The sequence below is a fragment of the Anopheles arabiensis genome, chromosome 3 (genome assembly GCF_016920715.1).
Source record: "Anopheles arabiensis isolate DONGOLA chromosome 3, AaraD3, whole genome shotgun sequence".
Lineage (NCBI taxonomy): Eukaryota > Metazoa > Arthropoda > Insecta > Diptera > Culicidae > Anopheles > Anopheles arabiensis.
In genome coordinates, this window is record NC_053518.1 from 4953225 (window position 1) to 4959902 (window position 6678).

The 6678-nt window shown below is 43.8% G+C and overlaps 1 long non-coding RNA gene across 1 annotated transcript; it reads right to left on the reverse strand.

Annotated features, from left to right (window-relative positions):
* Nucleotides 1-134: 134 nt before the first annotated feature.
* Nucleotides 135-1614, reverse strand: LOC120900011. Its single transcript, XR_005739132.1, has 2 exons — nt 1493-1614; nt 135-573 (listed from the first exon to the last, which is right to left on the reverse strand). It is a non-coding gene; the product is annotated as an uncharacterized LOC120900011 (long non-coding RNA).
* Nucleotides 1615-6678: the final 5064 nt, after the last annotated feature.

A 6678-nucleotide genomic window follows, 5' to 3' on the forward strand; every position in this document is an offset into this window, starting at 1 on the left:
GACGCAAAGGACGAACATTTGTCAAAGTTCTTGGAATGCATGAGTTAGTTCCATCGAGTGCATAAGAGATTGTTTTGAAGAGTTTTTGAGAATAATTAACTTGTCAATAAAATTCAATACTACGGTTCGACCTCTTCATACGTTCTCAAACAGAATCTACATTCTTTGGGAGTTTATTCGTTGTTGAACTTCAATAGCAAACCCACACATTGTTATTTTCCAACCAATGTGCTAGCTTATTTGGACGAATCAATTTTCCCTCACGAAAGCAACCAGTCAATAGAATGCTACTACCCAACAGCTCTCGTTCGATTGATTCGTACGTCCGGTTGGAAGAAAGGCAAAAACGTGAGAAGCATTTCATTCAAGGCACATAAGGGTTTTCCTTGAAAATGGTTTTTTTTCTTCTTCTCGGGAATAAAAAAGCGGCCGGTCGCGGAAGCACTGTCTGCGAATTTAAACTTGTTTGTCGTAATTTGAACATTTCCGACCACGAGTGATGCGATGAATTTTAATGCGCTTTGTTGAATTGACCAACGATGAGCTCTGTTGATAAGGAGCAGCAACCACAAGCTATAAGTGGAAAAAATCAACAATAAAAATACTAAGAAACGTTTGAATTGTTGTGCTTAAAAGGAAAAGAAACATTTCACTCTATTTGATTTCTGCCTCCCAGGAACCTGGAAGCAATTAAATAGCCAAACACACCAAGAATCCGATAATGGTTCCTGGTATTAATATTTAAAATGCTCCATGATATTTCTCATTTTGTGGTGTTTTCAAATGAACGTTATTATTTATTCATGAGCAAAAAATGCCAATTCCTCAACATGTAAACGACCACCGCCTGACCCTGTTTGTGCTTTTTTCATGTCATTACGCAAAGAAAAGAATGAAACAACACTTAATGAATGCAAATTTTATGACTCAGATCGTGTCTTTTCTCCAAATTCCTGCTAGAACTGCATCTACAAAATGGCCAAATTTGGCGCTACACCTACAATTAATGGACCTTCCGATAGAGCAAATAGCACAAACACAAAGCAAAAAAGGCCATCCTACAGGACAGAGAATTCCTTTACCATCCTCGTATACATAGGAAATTATGCTTGCCATCTAAGGGGTCACACGACATAAATAATGAAGGCGCATGGGGAGCAAAAAAAAAGAAACAAAAACAGCAAACAAACGGGACAATCCCTACCCATAAAGCAACGAACGACCCGGGAAGCACATCGCCGTACAGGCATAAGCAGAGTCATTAGTAAACAATTTGCCCCGCCGGACGAGCCGGAAGCCGGAAAACAAATGAGCAAAGATTAGTACAATTAGTTAGGGAGCAAGGGAAAACGGCACACCAAGTGGTGTTGGAGCCCAGAGAGAAGGAAAAAAAATCCCCAAACAAGCATCTTACGATGAACGACGATGATGATGATGATGATGGGGATGAGAAGCGAAAGTAATTTAAGAAATTTTAATTGCCTTCCCTTACCGGATTATACGCTGGACGCTTCCGAAAATGTGTGTACCGCCGCTTTGCACCGCTGTGACGTTCTTGTGACGCGCGCGCTGATGGAGACGCCTGGTTGTGACTAGCGACCGTTCAGTGGTGGCGTTGCCTACTTTTCGCGACGAGAGAGCGACAAATTTTGTTCTTAAACAGGTGGCGCTGCTTAATCTCACACAAAGTACACGCACACACACATACAGGGCAACTGTGCTTAAGTAAAGAGAAATTGTACCAAAGAGTGCTATGAGACGTTGAGCTGTTTAATTAAACGTGATTAATGGAGAAGGAAATGCTCCCCCCGGCCGGAGAGTATCAGAACCCAAAAGATCACACTGCGGATGGTGAGACGTTGTGTTTTTTTTTCTTTCTTCAGCTTTGTTTTCTGTGCACTCTGCACACTGTTTGCACAATCTACTACTATAAAGTGGTGAGAAAATCCAATTAGAAAAGCCTAGCGACGACGGAACGTTTCATGTTTCGCTTTCACCAGAGCAGCGGTTGCGACGGAGAGGTTGCCATTATTATGAACAACTTTCTCTACTTCCTCTCTCGTAATGGTAAGGGTCTTCATAAAAGGTGTCGAGTTCGTTTGAGCTTCCTATCGTTAGCTCTATTGATTCCCATCACACCAGGGTGTGCCTGATGGGTACCGTTAACGAGTAGTGATCGTTATGGCAACACAATTGAGCGCAGGAGGCCATGCGAAAATGGTTAATTAATATAAAGGAGAAGTGAAAACAGAGTGCCATGTGAGTTGTTTCTTATTTTGTATAATTAACCTTGTTATTTCAATAATTTCATTCTTCAAACATTACTCTTATCTTCCAGCTAATGGCAAACGTACACAGCTGCTCAAACGTCCATTACTTGTCCATTACACCGGCAAGTGTACACACAGCCCTGCGTTGGCCAGTTTTGGAAGAAGAACCTCATCTACGCAACGCTCCAGGATATGCTTACATAGCATGTTGATCATTCTCATTAAGTTGCCAGTTAGATTTGCTGGCAGGCTCGGACAGACAGACAGACGGGCTCTCGAAGCACTTTGCCTTCCATCCGTCAGGTCAGTTTTGCTGCTTCTGCTGTTTATTCTGTATCTCTTTCCCTACTCCAGCAGCTTGCCAAATGAGTACCACTTCTGGGGTGGTTCTGTTCTGTTGCAGGACGGTCCAGTTGCAGCTAGAGAACCCCTAAAGGGAATTTCAGAGTAGGCAGACATAGGGTTTTCCCTATTGATTAAATATGCATCACTGTCAATATGTTTGTGTTGGTACTGACTCCCAAACGTCGGAGTCGGACTGCTGCAATGGCACAAGTGCTTGGTTACGACACCTTCAAAACCTAGTGCCTAGTGAGTCCTTGACGTATGTATATTTTCTGTGTGTTTGTGTGTTGGTGAGTGTGTTTGCGAGGCTACACAAGAAGGGCTTCTTGAAAGGGATAAACTTTATCGTACTTCAGCGCCGCTGCCAGAGAGTGTCTGGTGTGGTTTCTTTGCGCCCTTTTCCATGCTTGAAGTGTTCTTTATTAGCAACACTTCCAGCGAGAAGTGCTGACGAAGGTAAATCGTATTCTTAGGTGAGGTGGTGCTTGCTCTTGTGGGGCGGAATCCATCGAACACCGTTTACGACTCAAGACACTCAGGGGGCCGTGTTGGGATTGGAGATATTTCAATTTCGATTTCCATCGTCACTTGGGCGGTTGGTGCACAGTTACACTTCGCACACACGACCGGAGCTCCAAAGTGCATTCCGGGGAAAAGTGACACAAAGCAAAGACGAAATAAATAAACGGAAAGTGTATTTTTCCCATTTCCGTTTGATCGAAAATGGACGCATTTTTATGTTGTTCCGAATTCGGTTCAGGTTTCCATCTTCTTGAGGGAGGCGTACAGAGCGAGCGCGAACCATAAATTATTGATTGTATCCATTGAAGCGCGAACCGCAGGCAGAACCGGACGGCAAGATTTACTGCACAGCATTTGGTTGATGTCACTTCCGGAGTCGATTGCGGGAAGTAAGCGGTTCGATCGGCCACTGTTGATAGAAGGAGAGCGATAAATGAGCACTGGTTGGAAAGATAAATGAGGCTGCAGTGTAATGAGGCGTCGTCGTACCCCACTAGGAAGTGATTTTTGCCCCTCTTGCTGTATTCGAATTTCAACGAAAGCTCAACCGAAAATAATGATAATGATATAAGTGGAGAGAAAATGGGAAATTGTTAACGGAGTAACATGAGTAATGGAAAAGAAGGAGTGTTGCTGTTACATCTTGAGATGCCGCAGATTTTCCAAAATCAAAGTATGCCACTCTTTCTGGCAGCTCGATGTAGAAGCGCCATCTATCAGAATGTAGTGGTAATACGTAGTAGAATGACAGTTTTTAGTGTATTTTAGCTTGTTAATGGACTAAAATGCAATTTATTTCATTTTTCAAAGGAAAAGAAAGAACTTTTATTACAAAAACCCTCATACGCAAAACATGAAAGCTTCACTTCACCCAAGAAAGTAATAATCGTTTCGAAAACTACAAGATCCTTGCTCCGGCTTAACACATCCACACACTATCCATCCATTGCGTCACATTTACGCTTCGCATTTGGCTTTTTATTTACGCCAAAATCTCATCCACTTTTATGACACATACGTGCGTCCGTAAAGCAATGGCGCGCATATATGAAGCGCAACCTGAAACCATTCCGAAATGTCCGTAACAGTTAAATCACGCACGCAAACACACACGCACGCATGACACACGGATTTAAGCCATAGAGAAGGTAGGCAAGCCGGCAGCAACCGGAGCACGAACCTGGGCGCATAAATTATGTTGAATTTATAGCCTACAGATGGTTAACGGGCCGATGCCGAGTTCCGGTTGCGGGTTTGTGGGAGTCGAGTAAGTGACATTACGCTTTATTTTCGTCCTTTCCGCTTTTCAGGCACAGAGAGAGCGAGAGAGAGAGAGAGAGAGAGTGAGCAAAACTTAGTGCCGCCCGGTGAAAGGTTGGTTGGATAAATTTGATTAACCTGTATATTTTGGCCAAACATCCGTTACTGCCTGCTGCCACTGGGACGATATGTGCTAGAGCGTTTTGTCATTTGATAGCCTTCACGCGTACACCGGGCCAGTATGAAGGTATCCGAGCACGAGAAAGCCAACCTTTTCTGGTACCCAAAGTACGGGTAAGAGTATTAATTTCAATTAGTGTTTCTTGCTTGAACATCGAAAGCAGCCAGCAGACGAACGAAGCACATGAAAAAACAGACACAACACGTTACTGCTGTCTGTGTGTGCCGGGTTAGTGAAAAGTTTTATGAGTAACATTGTGTAGCAGTATGTGTGTGTGATGGAAATTGGACATCCCCTTTGGCATCGAAAGCAAAAGCCACCCGCTTCATGGACAATATCCTTGCCGTAGTGCTTCGGAACGCATTTAATATTTATATGCGGTGAAGCGCTTTTGTGCCAGAAAACACGTAATGGCCATTCGCCGGGCGATGACGAAGCAAACCAACAAACCAGAACCAGAAGAAAATGGGATTAAATTGTGTTTTTGTCAAAAGGAGATCTGGGCAACATTCGGCAGGTGGGATGAGACGCCTTTTACCCCCCGAAACATGGACGATAATCCCTCTCTGCCATGGAGGACAGGAGGATACGATACACACTAAGCGAACACAATCCTTTAAATCCAGCTCTTGAAGGTTGTGGTTGGAGGAAAAAAGCTTTACGCTTACCTCTCATTTCCCATTATACACATTCCAGAGCTTTTTCCCTTTCTTGTCCTTTTTCTTGCGAGAATATAGCCTCCTTTGATCGTCATCACCATCATCACCATCATCGTTTGGCAACATGGCAGATTTCATACGCAATCGAGCCTTAACAACAGCACCAGCAACAAAGTGTGTGTGTGTGCAAAAATGTGCCTTTTCCGAGCATTGGAACGGAATTGGGCGGAAAATCACAAATGGCTATAATTTTCTCACCAATTTAAGCGGGTGAGAATGAATGAAACGGACCAAAAATTCGAGGAAAACGAACAAGTTCCTTATAAATAAATACTTCGACAGTGGATACAAGCGAAAATGCCATGCGAGGGCACACAATGTATTAACGATGGCGAGCACACACACACTCAGTGGCAGTGTCAGCACATTTAACGGCACATTCCACCCTCCTGGTCGATGATTTCAATCAATATTTTCCTATTCCCTATCGGTCTCCCCTTATCTGGGATTGGGGCCAATTTCCAATAATGCTCACCAGCTTCGGGTCGCTTTGCCGTCGCCGGTCAAAAGAATTCTTTCACAGTTATGAGCGTGGAGAATTCGGGTGGCGTTCTTTTTTCGACCATAGGATGGGAAATCCCAAGAAGCACTCGTCGTCGTCCCGCTCCCAGGGAAAACTGCGTACTGCGTTGATAATAAAAGTAATAATAAATTCGCTACAGACGGTGCTGTGGCGGCACAGGGACGATGTATCGTTGTGTCCCCTTCGGCTGGGCTTTCTTGCTCTTCGTGTTGTGTTTCTTAGAAATCTGGAAATCCTATTTTTATTTTCCCTCTTGTTTATTTATTTCCTTTGTTGGTGTGCAACCAAAAAAAAAAAAGGGCAAGCATCATATTTTTTCCCCCGAAATCTCACACACACTCGCGAGGACAGTATGTTGGGACGATGATGCCGATAAAGCCGGATAAAGAGTGCTTTCCCTCGGCAGGCCCCGGTCTGATTTGCTGCACTGTGCACTGTCTCGTGGCCGTTGGGCCAGGCGAGCTTGTTATTGGTTTGTTTGGTCGTTCACGGTGTCCTTTGGCTCCCGAAAATTGGCTTAACGGCGGGAAAGGCAAAGCCACTGAATCATGTTGCCATTAAACCGATTCACTGGGGACTGGGACTGGGACGGTCACGCAATAGTGAAAGTGGAGAAGCTTTTTTTGCGGGTACTATGTTATTGGATTTCTCAAATTGAGCAAACGCTAACTGGTTAGAGTGAAAGAGAGGGAATTGAGATGTTCCTAGCTTTTAAGACGAAAACAAGTTGCAAAGTGAAATTAAATGAAAGGAATGGTATATGCTTACGTAATGGAAACGTTTTTTTGTTTACATCCAATCGTTTATTGAGAAAAGATTAGCTCCCTCTAGCGGGATTACGCGGCACTGCGTTGGCAT